The 16,492-nt window shown below is 42.4% G+C and overlaps 1 long non-coding RNA gene across 1 annotated transcript in view; it reads right to left on the bottom strand.

Annotated features, from left to right (window-relative positions):
• LOC140682330 (uncharacterized) overlaps window positions 1-12,936 on the bottom strand; it is a 42,002-nt gene extending 29,066 nt beyond the window's left edge. The window contains exon 1 of the long non-coding RNA XR_012053924.1: window positions 12,863-12,936. This is a non-coding gene — a long non-coding RNA (uncharacterized lncRNA). The remainder of the gene's footprint in view (window positions 1-12,862) is intronic.
• Between the last annotated feature and the right edge of the window lie 3,556 nt (window positions 12,937-16,492).

The raw sequence follows: 16,492 nt of genomic DNA, 5'->3' as shown, positions 1-16,492 counted from the left end.
AATCTAGATTTATGCTAATCTGAAAGGGCTCAGCAAGGATACTTTCATATCCATGACTTCTTTTTTAAGGGTACATTTTGTAATACCCCTTTACAAAAAGGAAAGGCAAGATCCCTGGTGGGGGGCAGAGTCCTTTCCCTGTACTCATCTTACAGGAAGATGTTACCTACCTCTGCTCCACTGCTTCAGAGTTATTCAATACTTAGAAATGTCACCCACAGTTACCAAAACCTGCTGAGCTTAAGCCCACAGACCAGTGGGCTTTGGAGATTTTTCCTTTGAAAAATGTCTCTATATTGACAGCTATGGATATGTCTTGGCTAGGATAGCATGCTTTCAAAAAGATGTATTTAAGTACCATTTTAAACCTCTAGTCTAGGCAGAATAAGCTACTTTTTGATGTGATGAATATGCATCATAGAAGTTATGTCACATAAACAACATCTATAGACATAATTAATATAGATATTTATGTATGTATAAACATATGAAATTTCTAAATAAGCAAATACACACACACACACATATATATATATAGAGAGAGAGATAAAAATACTCACTAAAAACAAACAGAAAGCTTTATCAGTTTGGTGCATGACTATGCAGGTACTTCGTGTTCCAAGTGCTGCTCAAAGGTGTAAAACTTTGTCACTGTGATTTATCTGGGAAGTAAAATATGCCGTTCATCTCACCCTGTGTGATTTTTACCTGCTCTATCCACTCCTCAGTGCTGCCTCTAACCTCTAGTAGTCTAGACACTATTTTACTATCCCCTAGCCTTCAGATCCTGAGTTTATTACAATAATTTGCCTCCTGGCTCGCTGCCATAGTCTCTGTGCAACTCAATAACCCTATTTCACTGATACCTCTGGGATTTTTTTTTTTTTGCAGACAGGGGCACTGAAAATCCCCCATACAGTAAGCTCCCTTTCAGTGCTGGAGCATCTGAAATTTCAGTACCTAACTTCAAACCTAAAATTTTCCAGGACTGAAAGCCATTTAGTTTGTTTGTTTGTTTTATACATTGGGGGCTTTTTGTGTGTGTTTTTGGTGTGGGTTGTTTTTTTTTTTTGGGGGGGGGGGGCGGGAGGGGGGTGTTTCTGGGGATTTTTTTGGTTTGGTGGTGTGCTTTTCATTTTTAATTCTCCTTATGGCTGTTGCTGGATGCTTCAGTGGAAAAGGATAAAAAAAACCCTATTGTCTAATCCAGCCTCTGTGAAGATATCAGCCTGATTCCAGGCTTTTTAGAGAGCAGTTTAAGCCACAGGATCCTAAATCTTTACATTCCTGGGAGCATGAACTTTAAGTATAACCTGTCTTGGTAGTCTTTAACATATAAATATGCAATCCATATCTGAAAGTTGCTGAATTACTGACCTTAGTGATTTCTCAAGTAACCAAATTTTCACTTTCTGTTTACAGGGGAAAACCCTTTTACCACTTTTGAATTTACCACCTTTTCATTTCAATGACTATTTCAGTAGTTTTATTTTTGCAGATGGGGAAGAGATGTTCCCGTTTAACTTTTTCTGTGCTGTTCATTCCTTCACAGAGTTTTCTCTTGAGCCCTCTTTTTTATCTTCTTTCCAAGTGAAACAAACTCAGTATTTTCAATTTCAAACACATAATGTTACACTATTTACTCTAAGACCAGTATCTATCTAAGCAGCAGGGGATAGAAAACATGAAAAGGAATCCTGAACTTAAACACACAGTCTGCATCATCTGTTACAAATCCTAAGTCAATTAAAAAGTTCTTCAGCCAATATCAGTGATATGTAATGGGAGCATTTACTTGATTGCTAATGGCTGGGTTTATATGATGTCTCAAAGCATCAGTTGTGAGGGTTGGCAGCAGCACAGCATTAGGATTGTGATCATCACCATAAATTAAGTTTACGCTGATATAATTAGCAGTTGCAAGCTAACATAATATTTACATTGATCCCAGTAAAATCAATGCTGCACCAGTGAAAACATACTCCAAAAGTTCGGGCGGCCTGTGACATGGGATTCCAGCTGTTTTGCTTGCTTCAAAGGGCAGGAAGATGGAGGGGCCCAGAAGTTTGGCTGGTGCTCAGGACCTCGGTTAGGGGCAAGGCCTGCTCCTGAGTCCTTCCTTCTTCTAGGTGAGGTGAGTGTGGAAATCCCCAGGGGATTCCAGACTTGAATATGATGAAGAAATGTACGAACAGCAGGGTGTAAGGTTTATGAGCATTTGCTTTAGTCCTTCTCTGACATACATTTACAGGACAGTGATGATGTTAATTTTGGTGTAGTAAAACACAGCAAGTTGTTTTCCCAAAGCCTGCCATAGAAAGATTAGGAATAAGGCAGCCTGCAGCTGGCTGAGAGCACACAGACATGACAAGATGGCTGTGCTCCTGTCTCTGGCTTACACCTAGCTTTAGCTTGCTCATGAGATAGCTGCTTCTCCAAACAAATTGTTTTCTATTTGTTTTGCTTAACCTCTCTGTGAAAGCCATCTCTTGGTTTAACAGGAGTTTAAAACTTTGTTCTTTTTGTTCTCAAAAATGTCTCACAAGATGTCCTTTCACTTTGGTACCTAACCCAGTGCTGGCAGCAGTTTACATTAAACCTCTGCTTAATTGCACTACAGGAATAGCTACAGGCCCCAACTAGGCTGGGACCCTCAGGTGCCAGCCCCTGTACAAGGAGCGAGTTAATAACAGCCCCTGGAGCAAACATCTACAGTGTCTTAATGCCAGGTACCTGAGGGATGGGGCTTGCCTTGGCAAGTCGTGAGTTACATTTCTGCCACTCTTTGAGGGCTGAGAGGAGGTTTCTGGGTGGCTGCTGGGGCACTAGAAAACCCAGCTGATACCCAGGGTCTCCTGCAAGAACCAGCTGCAGACTCATCCCTGGGCTGGTAATGTTTTCACCTACCTGGGCAGCAGGTCACGCCAAGGTGGGCTCAGCCTGGGCTAAGCCTTCCCTTTGGATGAGACCTTGAGTTTCATAACTCCTGAACAAAGCAGGGGATATGTAGCAATACCATCATCTTCTTTTATTTCTGACTGCTACAAACAAAGTGATGTGTGAAGAAATTACAAAAAAACCCCAACAACAACATCAAGAAAAACCTCAAACAAAAAACCAACAAACCCCAACCAACCCACAACACATAATTATTTTAAATTAAAACAGCTAACTAGCAAAACAACGACAACAATTGGGCCAAGCAGAGTCTTCGATTTGGAACAAAAACAGGAAGCTAAACTCTCTGCTGGCTGAACTCCATGGAAGCCAATGTTTTGCTAGCAAAGAATTTGGCTCCGAGTTTCCCAACAGCAATAATAAAGCAGTAGATTTATTGCCTAAGTAAAAGAGCAGACACTGCTCTCTGTATTTCAGTTCCCTTCTTCCAAAGCTTTCCTCCAGGTGAGCCAGTGTGATGATATGCTGCTAGTCCCTGTGGAATGTGCTGATGGAGGGTAAGAGAAGCAAACCAGTAAAAAAGAATTTCAGCAAAACAAAAAAAAAATCTGCAATTAAAATTCCAGGTAAATCCATGGCTGTGACAATGAAAGGAGTTACAGTGTCCCTACCAGTTTATCCTGTGTGTGGCAGAGGGAAGAGTGTGATTTGGATGTAGGGGTACCATCTACCTCTAACTGACAAAATCAAAAGTAATCTCCTTTTCCATGATGTGCCTGCAGGGATGTAACTCAGGTTGCACTCACAGAATCATCTCTAACGAGAGACCAGAGTCCATGTCACCAGCTCCCTTGCCCAGCCCACATAATGGGTTTTTTTGCCTCTATCTGCTCTTCTGCTTGGCCAGTAAATCTGTTGTTTCACTGTATGCTGCTGTTTGGAGCCTCTGAGCTTCACTCAGGTGTCCTGAGGAGCTCACATGTTTGGTGTGTGAACTGCCAGAACATGGGGCAAGGGGAGCTCTTTGGTGAAAATACAGCACATGCAATCTTGTTTTCACCTGGAGAGATATCAAGAACTGAGCAGCTGCCATGGGTGCTGAAATGCAAACACTAATTCCCATCTCATGGAGCTTACTGTACTTCTTGGAGGGAGCAAAGGTGATTTGTGGGTGCATGGAATCGGCTCAGGCAGGAACCTGGCACTGCCATGGTCCCTGAGGCTCAGATGGAAGCAGGAGCAGCCAAAGTGTCATTTGGCCACTGTGCCACCCTGTCAGCTGTACCCCTCTCTGGAGCAGGCGTTCTGCTGATCACAGCCTCTGCTTCCTCAGAACAGCGCTGCAGACAATATTGGAAAATTACGATTTCAGCTGTTTCAAGATCCATAGCATTTTATTCCCTCTCTTAAAACAGAACAAGGGGAATCAGGGGAACTATACTAAACCTTGTTAATCAGAAAGGGCCTTCTAAAGTGTTGCACTGTCGATATATAACTTTGATGAAATTGCATTATAAATGCCAGTTTTAGACAACTAGCATATTTGAATAATGTTTTTAAATGCAATGTTACTTCCACACTTGCTAATGAAAGGCAGACACATAACTGAGGGCAGAACAAGTCATAAACAGATGGGGAGATGTGACCTACGGGGCTGGAGGTAACCCTTCACAGCAACAATCCTGCTCCATAGGCAGAAGACCTGGTCCTACACTGTCTGCCAGCTTTTGCATCTCCAACAGGAGCCAGGAGAGGGGCAATAGGCTACTTAATGGGCTACATAATCTTTCCATGAGCAAAGGAATTTGCCAGAATTTAAAAGGGACTTTTAGGTGTTACAGCAAATGAAAAGTGGTTTTAGCTTGCTCAGGATCCCTTGCTGCAGTCTGAACCCGAGCTGACAAATACTCGGCTCAGTAGTCTCACACAGACCTTGCCTGGTTGCAGCCTGTATTCAAAGGCTGTCTCCAAACACAGCAAATTAAACCTCTCCCTCTGCCAGTTAACCAGCAGTAGGAGAGGGTGGCAAGCACACTCTGCTGCACAAGGCAGCCTGGTGCCCCTGCATCCCTGTGAACCAGCCTTTTTCAGTGCTCTGAGTTGAGAACCCTTGGGCTTTGCCTACAGTGTTCCCCGCAGTCCCTATGTCTATCCAGTATGTAATTCAGAAGTTCCTGTGCTTTGCACAGGGAAATACTGCAGAGTGGAAGCAGTAGGTCTCCACAGTTTGGCATATTATTCCTGCACAACAAATACATGATAAAAGCTTTATAATGATGTGAAAAAAATTGAGGCTAATCAGAAAGCACTTCATGCTTAGGAAGAAGTTGGAAAGATCCCTGTAAACAGAGACCAGTGTGACCCCAGTGTCCTTTAGTCTCCCCACAAATTGCAGAGGTGAGACATGATACACTCCAGAGATGGAAAATGACGAGAATACATAGGTATGAATACGCACACACGCAATGCATCATGCAGGAAACTTTGCTGGTATACAGTGTTTTCTATGGTTAAAAAGTGTGGAGGTCAATGTAGGCAAATTTAGGACTGAAATAAGTTTTGATTTCAAAGTAACATGCACTGATTTCTAAATAAAATGCCCAACCACGTGCAGAGAACGGGTTCCTGTCTAAATAGGGATGAACAGAAAGAACCACGGCAAACTGCTGAGGGCTTCACGTGGCAGCTGGTTCCTGCAGTCAGGGGGAGGCTCTGTTGCCATGCAGATTATCTACCCAGAGGATGTTCCTGACTCTTGGAAGGTGTCACTGCACATCTCTGGATTAAATTTGATTTTGTGTGGGGATAAAAAGCCGTTTCCTTCCAAATCACAACTATCATACTTCTTCCTTCACTTTTTCTTCCCTCAGATGATCTGGCAGTTCCAGCCTTCTCTAGCTAACTGTTGGAAACAGATGTATTTCAGCTTGGAACAAGGCTGGAATGGGACACTGCTCCATTTTCTGCAAATGGCTTTGCTTCTGGCAGTCATCCCTCTGCCACTACACACTGCCCTGGGTTCCCCTGGTGTGTTTGTCTCCAGGGCTTTGAAGCCGGGGTGATGAGGAAGGGCTGCACAAGGAGGAAGGAATGTACAGCTGGAGGGCTTGTAGCGGGTGCCCGGGGCTTTGTCATCAGGAGCAGTGGAGTGTGTTATTTCCACCCCTTGCTCCCCCATCTGCCTTTACACAAGACCCCTCTTCCCAGGAGGGTGAAAGGGCATTTTATAAATACAATTACAAACCTGTTGGGATCAATACCACGAGGCAGATGGATAGCTCAGCAGAAACGGATAGATTAGATGGCGAGATAAAATAGATTAGTCAAATTGATCCAGGACTGGTGAGATAAGGTCCTTCCTGAGCAGGTGACAGTGGTGCATGTGACTATGCCTCTGTGACCCCACACCCTTCCATTGCTTTCTCATCTCTTCTCCCTTTGTCCCCCATCATGTTACTGAACCAGAAGAACAAAACCAGAACCAACACAAACAAACAAACACACAAAAAAGAAAAAGCAGATATAAACACCACTAGGTGACTCAAAGCTCTTTCCTCCCCATCCTCCCCCCTTCCCTGCCATGAGCAGGATCTTTCAGCTATTTGCTTTTCTTCTTCTTTCTGTACCGGGATCCCAAAGTTTGCCACTGACAAAAGGAACAATAGAAGGAGCTGGGAGCTGTGGCATTGGATTCAACAAAAATGGGCCCTGCTTCCTAACACTCCCAAGAACGAGTGTGATGGAAGAATTCTGGCTTGAATAATCTGGGTAAATCCAGGAGAACTGCATGAAACCTTGTCCCACTAGGAGGCTTGGCGCAGAGGTGGATATCATATATAATATATACATATTATAAGCATACTGGCCTTTGGTTTTCATTGCAACATATCTGCCCACACACATTCCTCTAGCAAGACTGTTGGGAATGACAAATCTACCCCAAACCACACCTGTCCATCAAAATCCAAGGAAATAATAGCAAATGCTACTTGTGTATCACATAGCAAATTTATCACTGAAGGAGAAATCTTAACTTTGGAAAGAATCAATTTTGAGTTCTAAATTTCACAATATCCATGGCTTTATATTTGAATTCCTGCTTTTTTTTTTTTTTTCTTTGTTCCCTGAGGAAAAAGAAGAAGAGAGAAAATGAAAAATCCGGAGACACACTGCTTTTATAAATGCAGTTCCATCAGCAGTGCTAGTAATTTCTTTTACCTTTGGCTACTTGGCTCACATGACTAACACGCCACATGTTACAAAAAAGCCACTCTTCAGGGGAGAACAAACATACCACTTTTCATTTCATTCCCAAACTGCCTCTTCCCTATGGCTTATCCCAGAGCCAGGAATAAATGGACAGGCATTCAGTGAGGCTGGGGGGAGATAGTCTCCCAGCCTCACTTTATGCCCTGTAGGACTGACACCTTCACATGCAGATTTTGCCAAAAGGTCAGGGCCCAATTTATCTAACATGTTAAATGAAGTGCCCTATTTTATGTTACAGCAGTCCATGGAGCAGCATCCCGCTCTCCATCCTCCATGTTCCTTGTGTCAGCAGGCTGTTGGCTCTTTTTACTTTTGACCTCATGGCAAGCTGGTTTAAGGGGCTTAGATGGGAGGAAAATAACTGCACTGCAAGGAGTGAGGCACTTGGTGCTGGTTCAGCCCACTTAGGTGGCTCACTGCTGGCTCAGACAGAAACAGATGGGAGAGAATGGATAGCCAGGGATAAAAGAGGTAAGGGAGAAGTAACACTGCCACTTTGAGTAGTCATAGGTGATTAGTTCAGCTTAGCTAGAGCCTTAAATGACATTCTGAGCCTTAAAGGGGCCAAACCATGTATCTGACAAGAGGAATTGATAAACTCGATCACTAGTCTTTTAGTGGGATTTGTTGTTCCCTCATGAAACAGCACCAGTTAAAAAAATGGAATTCTACTTATGACTAACTTCCTTACGAAGAAAATTTGAATTTGTTGAAGTTTTCCTTTGAAAGGAAAGACCTGACCAGAAAAAAAAAAAAAAATCCAAATCAAAATATTTCTTTTCAGAAATCTTAAAACCACAGAGTTTTATGGTTCTCAGGAGACCCTGGTCCAGAGCCTTGCCCCAAGGCAGGATCAGCTGTGCTCAGTCTTCCCTGATAAACATTTCTCTGGCCTCCAGTGGTGTAAATGTTGCCCTAGGAAGAGGTTAGCCAAAAGTCTCATGCTTCCATTCTCCCCCACGGCTTAGGCTGTTCAGACCACATGTCCCTGAATATATGCAGTTGCTGTGAGTAGAGAGAGGAACTGGTTTGATTAGGAAAACCCTGTGAAGAACATCACACAAAAGTTTGAACCTCTTGATAGTCAAAGCTCTACAGCAGCACGTGCACACAGAGAAAATCACAGTGTGTCAGAGCAGGCGTAGTGAGGTACATCTGGAGGATTGATCTGAATAGTTTTGGATTTTGGCACCCAACTCTGCTTTTCCAGTGTTAACTGTCTCAGCTGTGTCTAACAGGTAGGCACATGTAGGAAGCTCATAGCAATCACCTTATCTCACCCATATGGATTGCCACAGTCTCGTGCTGGCGGAGAAGTTAATGGATCAGTAATTTCAGTTACTGGCTGACGTGGAGAGCAGAAGGTATGGAAAGTGGCTATTGCCCCTGGGTACAGCACAAATATGCAATGAGTCTGTGCATGATTAGTGGAGCTTCTTCTTGGCTGCTGTTGAGAGTAAAAGGAGGGCTTAGGAGGATCTCCATCGTTTCTTGGATGCAGCAGGAAACATAGCGACAAAGGATGAGGATAAAGGCTAAGGTACTTGATGCCTTCTTTCATAGTAACCTCAGTTGTTTTCCAGGTACTGAATCCCCTGAGTGGGAAGACAGGGACTGGTAGCAGGATGAAGCCTCCATAATCCCAGGGGAAATGATCAGTGACCTGTTACACCACTTAGACACACACACACACAAAAGTCAATAGAGCCAGATCAGATTCACCCGAGGGGAAGGGGGAAGTGCTGGTAGAACTGCTCATGGAGCCACTTCCCATCATTTACCAGCAGTTCTGGCTGGAGGGGGAGGTCCCATTGACGGGAGGTTACCAAATATGACATCCATGTATGAAAAGTGCTGTAAAGAGGATCTGGGGAGCTAAAGGCCTGTCAGCCTGACCTCAGTGCTGGGGAAGGTCATGGAGCTGATCATCCTGAGTGCCGTCATGGGCACAGGCAGGACAACCAGGTGATCAGGCCCAGAGAGTGGTATTGAAGAGAGTTACATCCTGGGGGTGTCCAGTCACAAGTGCTGTTCCACAGCACTCAGCACTGGGGATATATCCTGCTTAATATCCTTGACAACTTGGATGAGGGGCTTGAGTACATCCTCAGTCAGCTTGCCAACACCACCAAGTTGGGCAGGAGTGCTGATCTGCCCGAGGGCAGGAGGGCTCTATGGAGGGCTCTGGACAGGCTGGAACGGGGGCTGGGGCAAATTGCATGAGGTTCAACAAGGTAAAGTCCCAGAGCCTACACGTGAGTCACAATAACCCCATGCAACAACACAGGGTTGGGGAAGAGGGGCTGAAAAGCTGCCCAGTGGAAAAGGACATGGTGAGGCTACTTAACAGCGCTGAACAAGGGCCAGAGTGTGTCCAAGTGGCCAAGAAAGCCAATGGCATCCTGGTCTGTATCAGGAACAGTGTGGGCAGCAGGACCAGAGCAGTGATTGTCCCCTGTACTTGACATTGGTGAGGACAAACCTCGAGTGGTGTGCTCAGTTCTAGGCCCCTCATCCCAAGAAAGACATTGAGGGGCTGGAGCGTGTCCAGAGAAGGGCATGTCTGGAGTTGGTGAAGGGTCTGGAGCATACGTACTATGAGGAGCAACTGTGTGAGCTGGGGGTGTTTAACCTGGAGAAAAGGAGGCTCAGAGGGGACTTTATCATTCTCTACAACTGCCTGAAAGGAGACTGTAGCCAGGTGGGGGTCGGTCTCTTCTTCCAGGTAACAAGTGACAGGACAAGAGGAAATGGGATCGAGTTGCACCAGAGAAGGTTTAGAATGGATATTAGGAAAAGTTTCTTCATGGAAAGGGTTGCCAAGCATTAAAACAGGCTGACCAGGAAAGCAGTTGAGTCACAGTCCTTGCAGGTATTTAAAACACATGTGGATGTGGCATCAGGGACATGATTTACTGGTGGACTTGGCAGTTCTGGGTTAATGGTTGGACTTGATGATTTTAAAGGTCTTTTCTGACCTAAAAAATGCTATGATTCTATTCCATAATTCTGTGGATGGCAGAGAAGACTTTTGTTATCAAGAATAAAAATTACAGAGAACTTGAGCCATTATAATAACAATATTATTCATATCTGGTTATACAATAAATTGAAAACAAATGTGGCTTCCATCTGATTTGCAGCACTTAATATACAGAAAAAGTTAAATTAAGGGAAAAAAGAAAGGCTGGTCAGCTGTTCAAAGGTGTGACATCTATGAAAGAAGCCAAGTCAGAGAAGTGTAAGTGATTAAAGTGGCCAAGTTAAATAAGATACAATTAAAGCCACTGCTTCCCCACCATCTCCCCAAAATTTCCAAATAAGGGTTTATGAATCCTGGGAGACCATGTTAGCCCTAATTGTATCTTGTTTAACTTGGCCAATTAAACAGCAAACTCTTCTCAGAGCTGGCCCTGCCTGCAGATATCACACCTTCTTTGCTTCTGACTACTTTCTTCAGTTTTTGAAGCATATATACCATATATTTTTATTAGCTCTTGGGAATGTGTTTCTAAAAATGCCCTTTGGTTCATACCCATTGCAACTATATGAACAGTCTTTTCTACCATATGCCATTTCCATGGAATAGTGGCCACTGTCACCTTGAGCTGTGATACCCTCACCTGCAGACTCTTTAAAGAGTGGACATTGACTTTTCAGAAGGATTTGGGAGAAGACCAAAAACACCTCTTGCCTCAAGACCACATTCACAGCAGGCTGGAACTGAGCTGAATGTGAGGACAGTGAGCTGGCACTGCAGATATTCAGGATGGAGAGAACTGCTGTTTTTCAGAGAAGACAAAGGCTAACACCTGAATGGAAGGAGAGGGGACTGCACTTCCTCTGGGATAAGTGAACAAGCAAGAGTGAGAAATGGCCTCCTTCCCCTATAGGTGATCAAAAGACTGAAGGGAAACAGTGGATTTGTTATTGTTTTTCAATATTTATTTATACTCAAAATTTGGAATTTTATATGCCTCTGCCTAAATTAATAAAGCATGCAAAATATTTTTAAAGGCCAACTGGTATTCTGCTTGCAACAGGATTCTTCATTTTGTTTCAATCTGTTTTAAAGTGAAGGAAACAGTCATTGCAGTTATGTGAACTTCTCAGGCAAGAATCTGAAGCTTCAGAGGCTCACTAAGTGCTAAATTTTACTAGTAGCTATTCCATTTTTGCATGAGGACTGCACATAAGACCATCCTTGAAAAATCCCCCAGACTAGGGGAAACTCCTAATTGTCTATTAAATTAAATGATACATAAATACTTAATTATTACAGAGGAACCAAGCAATCATTATTCTTACTTCTGAGAAGGGAAAATGGGAAAACTGACCAAAAAACCTGACAAAGGAGGCATGCCAGAGTCCAAACCAGCATTACACCACATTATCACAAAAGTGCACAACCTGAGGGACAGCATGTCCAGTCCTCAGGCAGTAGAAGAGAAACAGACACACAGAGCTCTAACTCCAGCTCTGTTCAAGACTATCTCAAACAAACATATCCATTTATTTTTCCATGTATAAAACAGGGACCAGGCCTCTCCAATTCACTGAGAACTGGTAGCCAATAATATCTACTTATCACCTTGAAAGAGTCAGGTGCCATGCAAATGCATATGGGATGCTAACAACACACCTACAGCACTTCCTGGGTACAAAAAAGAGCATATGCCTTTGTCCAGGGGTGCAGCACCAGAATAATCAGGCTTCTGATGAATTATAAATTTTTAGGAAACACTCTTTTCCTTTGCTTTACCTTCAATTTCTCAAAATCAAACCGGTACTCATAAACTTGATTAGGAGTACATTTGGGAAATGTTTTGATTGCCATTTGTTGAAATTTCCTATGCATTAAAATGCTAAAGAGTTAAAAAAAAAAATCAGCAAGACAAGCTGCCTGAGGAAGTATGCTAAGTAATGCAGAGCAGTAGTAACAGTGATGAGCAACTTCACCCACTTGTATGCTGAAATCACCAGATGGCACTGTAACAACACATAGTTTTCCAAATTCTTTCTCTAAGTGGGCAAGAACTGCTGGGTTAATGAAGAAACAATACCTTCTTGTTGTCATTGTGAATAAGTCATTTGGGGTAGTGGGGAGAGGGGAAGGTATGAGACATAGTTGCTGCTTCACCTAAAATTTCATGTTGCTCCATGAATTGTAACTCCATACTGCCTGTATGTTACCTGAATAGCTCTGGCTTATGAATACAGTTAAATAAAGAAGGTATGCTAACAAGTAAAGTCTCTAGATCATCTCCATTTTGTCTTTTACAGCATTTTGAAATGTTCTTTTAGCAGGAAATTATTACATATTTATATAGTTTTGTGTTTATGTACAGACATAAACATATACATCATTTGAATTAATCAAAACACAGAAACTTCCCTAAGGTTATGAAGCAAGGCAGTGGCAGAGCAAGAAATGGAAGCCAAGAAAACTCTAATAAACAGCTGTAACAGAAGTACCTTATTCATATGTGAGTCACTAACACATAATTACTCTGATAACAAATAACACATTCTTGGAGAGTCTCAGTTTTGATTTATGTCACAGTTTTAGTAAATATAGAGGAGCTGCCAAATTTGCCTATATAAATTCCAGTGATCTCATTTATTTTAATCAGAAATTTTGGGAAAATTAGACAAAAGGAGCTTCCCCCCCCTTCTCCCCTTTTTTTTATTTTACCTTACTAATGTGGTGGTCTGGCATGAGGCTCTGTTTTGAACTCAGCTGAAGGAGCGAGCATTTCCAAGGCCTGTTTATGACAAGATATAATTAATACTAGGGAGGGATTAAAGGAGATTTAGACAAAAAATACTGTACATATTTGGAGTTAAATAACAATTTGGCCTCATTAAAACAGGTTTCCACTTGCGACTAATTTTATTCCTGGTTACAAAGGCCATCGTTTGTCTGAGCAAAGATGAAAAAGTAGCTGTTAACATAGTGCAAATGAGAGTGAAATTGGAAGGGACATGTATGTTAATGAACATCCAAGTGCTTTACAGTGCGTAAAAGCGAGCAGAAAAAAAAAAAACCAAAACAACAACAGATTCCCCTTATATTGTTGAAAAGATAATGATTATTTGACATTGAGAGGAATGCCCTGAGCCTGCAACCTGCTTTACATGAAAATACGGTTGTTTGCAGGATCAGGTGCTACCTCAAAACACTTTGAGGAAAATATTAATTTCTTGACAGGATATTAATTATTAATTTTCAGTTTTGGAAATAATTTCATTTCCGTGCAAGAGAAGATCTAGCAAGAAGTGGCATAAACTGTGCACTTAGAATTTGCCCTGGGCATGTGAGCTCTGGTGTCTGTATGCGGTGATGCACACAGCTAAATCCCTGGATGTATATGCAAGTTGTTGATTCTCTTCCTCAGTGCAAAATGTATCACTGGACTTGTGAATAAGCAGAGTGAGCCACGTTTCATGCAGATTTATGCAGTATGCACACTCATCACAGTCAGAATGGCCACATTTTTCTAAAGCCTGAACAGAATTTGGCCTATCAGACTTGCATTAAAAGTGTACGGAATGTTTTTGTGTATGGGATTCCAAAAATCAGTATTGAAACGTCTTCGTTAAAGAAAACTAATTGAAAGTAGAGACACTTGAGTACTCTCCCATTAGCAGCCCAAGCACTTGGACGTTGAAGAGAAGAGAAGATTGGCCCCCTCACAGTGATTTAAGCAATAATAGATCTGTCCCTTTTGCATAGAAACCCCATAAGCAGGAGGGCACTGTTGAGGACAAAATATGTGCCTGAGAGACACCATGTGCTGGTCACAGCAACAAATTTCATTTATTCTGTGAGTACCCAGAACAGTGCTATGTACCCCTGAGTACTGTCCATGGGCACCTCAGCTATTTTGTGCGCAGCCTTGTGGGTACTTTGTGGGTCCACAAACAGGCTGAGCATTTTTGACACCTCTCTGCCCATAGTAAAAACCAAACCATCTCCACGGACTTGGAAAATATGATGGAAAGTTTGTCTGGAATTGCTGGGCAAATGTGTTTGCAAGAGCCTGGATTTGCCGAGGATCTCTTGTATGGGCTACCTTCTGTCTGCTGCAAGAGCAAAAGAAGTGACACTCTGAGCTTAAAAAAAAACCAAAAAACAAAAAACAAAACCAAACTTGGGCAGGATTTAAGCCAGAAAAGGCATTTCTACTTCCTCCCAAGTGGTGCTGCAAGCAGAGAAAGAGCTCTTGGACACATATCCAATGTAAAAAAAGCACTATTATCTCTAAAGCAACTGTTTTGCCTTGTTGCTAAAAATCTAAATGGGGGTCAGAAATGTCTCAATATAAAATATTCTATTGTTTCAAACATTGCTGTGTTTATTTCACCCTTTCCCATTATGCAAGGAAACATTGTGAGATAAACAAGAAGCATGAATAGTTGCATGTAGTCTGCCAGAATTCCCAAATATTTCATATTTTGGACCCCAGGATGATTTCAGTCTCCAGACCACCTAACTAGAGAACGAGCTAGATGTTGTAAATGTGTTTGGCCAAGATTACAAAAACCTCTGAGTTAAATCATTTTGCACTGCTCTGCTAACAAATGTTCCTCAGTATCCTCCTATTTTTTTAGATCACACCTTGCCAGGGTGGTCTTGTGCTTGCACACCAGCTATCAGCTCATGGAAATACTGATTCAGTGATGATGTTTGCAGTGTTTTCCAGACATGGAGCCTTCAGAAACCCCTCTGGGTACCCCTTGAACTTTGTTATAACTTCAGAAAGGGTTTGGAGATAGAGAGCCAGAGTCAAAAGGGGTTTAACTAACACTGCTTACAAACATTTGTGCAGTGAAATGGCCTTTCTTTGAGCTTCATAATCTATAACATGCAGTTATTGAGTACCTGAGTGTGGCACAGACACAAGATCCAAGCAACAGAATCCAGGCAAGTCAGCCATTTACTAGAACATGTAATTTAGACATGTAAGTATGGGATATTTTTCTGGAGGATCATATCCACATGACATCAGTCTTAAAGTGTGGCTTTAGAAGTATTGATCTGCTGAGACAAATGTGGGGCTTTTCCTTTTCCTTTTTTACATCCCTTTCTCCTCTACTTTTATCATCACTGCCTCCTCTGTGCAGGTGTAGTTTGCCAGGCTGCTTCATCCCTTCCCTTGTGTGAAATTAATTCTTGCCCTCAGCATAGTCCACAGACCTGATCTTCCTTTCTACAGCTACTCTACAACAGACTTATTTTAGATGTTTATTCTCTTTTGTGCTCATTGGATTTTTTTGCACCAGCAAGGAAGAAATACCCCACATATTCTGATTCATAGTGTTGTCTTACATTCTCTCCAGATTACATATTTTTTTATGCCAAAGCAATAGACCATTAAGCTGCTGTACCTGAAAATACGGGCTCTTCTTTCATTCAGTTGTCTGCCTGGACATACAGTTCCATAACTCTGCTAAAGGATTCAAAGTGATGATTTCAATCAAATGTGAATGGCACATCTTCATGGCAATTGTTTTACTGTGATCTAAACTGTTGTACATAGTGCCCATGTTCCAGGCAACATTCACAAAATACTCTGTTTCTATGATGTGTGTTTGCTCATCCTTCCTGGCTGAAAAGTGAGAGGAAAAACTCTGGTTGTGTTCCCATGCTAAGTTGCATAAACACAGTTGTTCCAGTGAACTGAGAGGGAGTTTGTGGCTTCATCCTGGAGAAAGTGAAGATAAATCCCTCTCTCACACTCACTGCTCTCAGTTCTGATTTTCCAGCAGCTGGCAAAGCGAGGCAAGTTATAGTGGAAAAGCTCAGGAGGGAAATTAACTGTTTTCAGATACACTTTTTTTACTGTGAAAATACTGATAGTCACTGATAACTACTCCTGCAGCAGACAGCACCCTCTCATAGGTTGCAGCAACACAGCATCACGCTAGTAGATCTACAAAGGACTTGAAGGGATCTGGCACAGTGAGCTTACAGCCTAAACACCAAACAAAGAACCAAACAAAAAAGCAAAACAAAGCCTTGAGGGAAAGAGCCGGTGTGGTCATGGGCCACCCTTTCTACCATTCCATCTCTCTGAGAAATTGAAGCTGTCTTCACCTGCTTCGCAGCTAAGATATCAAAAATCACATTAGGCATTCCCCTAAATATTAATTGTTGCCCCTCACCTTAGTTTTTACAGCTGAACAAGAAAAGATACAAGACAAGTATTTACACCTTTACCATCACCACATACACCAGAACTGGAGCGCCCAGGAGGCTTTCCCAGGGAAACAGTTTCCACGGGTCTGCATCAAATACTTCTGTGTTAAACCCGCCTCTCCA

The sequence above is a fragment of the Taeniopygia guttata genome, chromosome 2 (genome assembly GCF_048771995.1).
Source record: "Taeniopygia guttata chromosome 2, bTaeGut7.mat, whole genome shotgun sequence".
Classification (NCBI taxonomy): domain Eukaryota; kingdom Metazoa; phylum Chordata; class Aves; order Passeriformes; family Estrildidae; genus Taeniopygia; species Taeniopygia guttata.
Note: the sequence above shows the minus strand (reverse complement) of the source record. Positions and strands in the feature narration are given on the sequence as shown.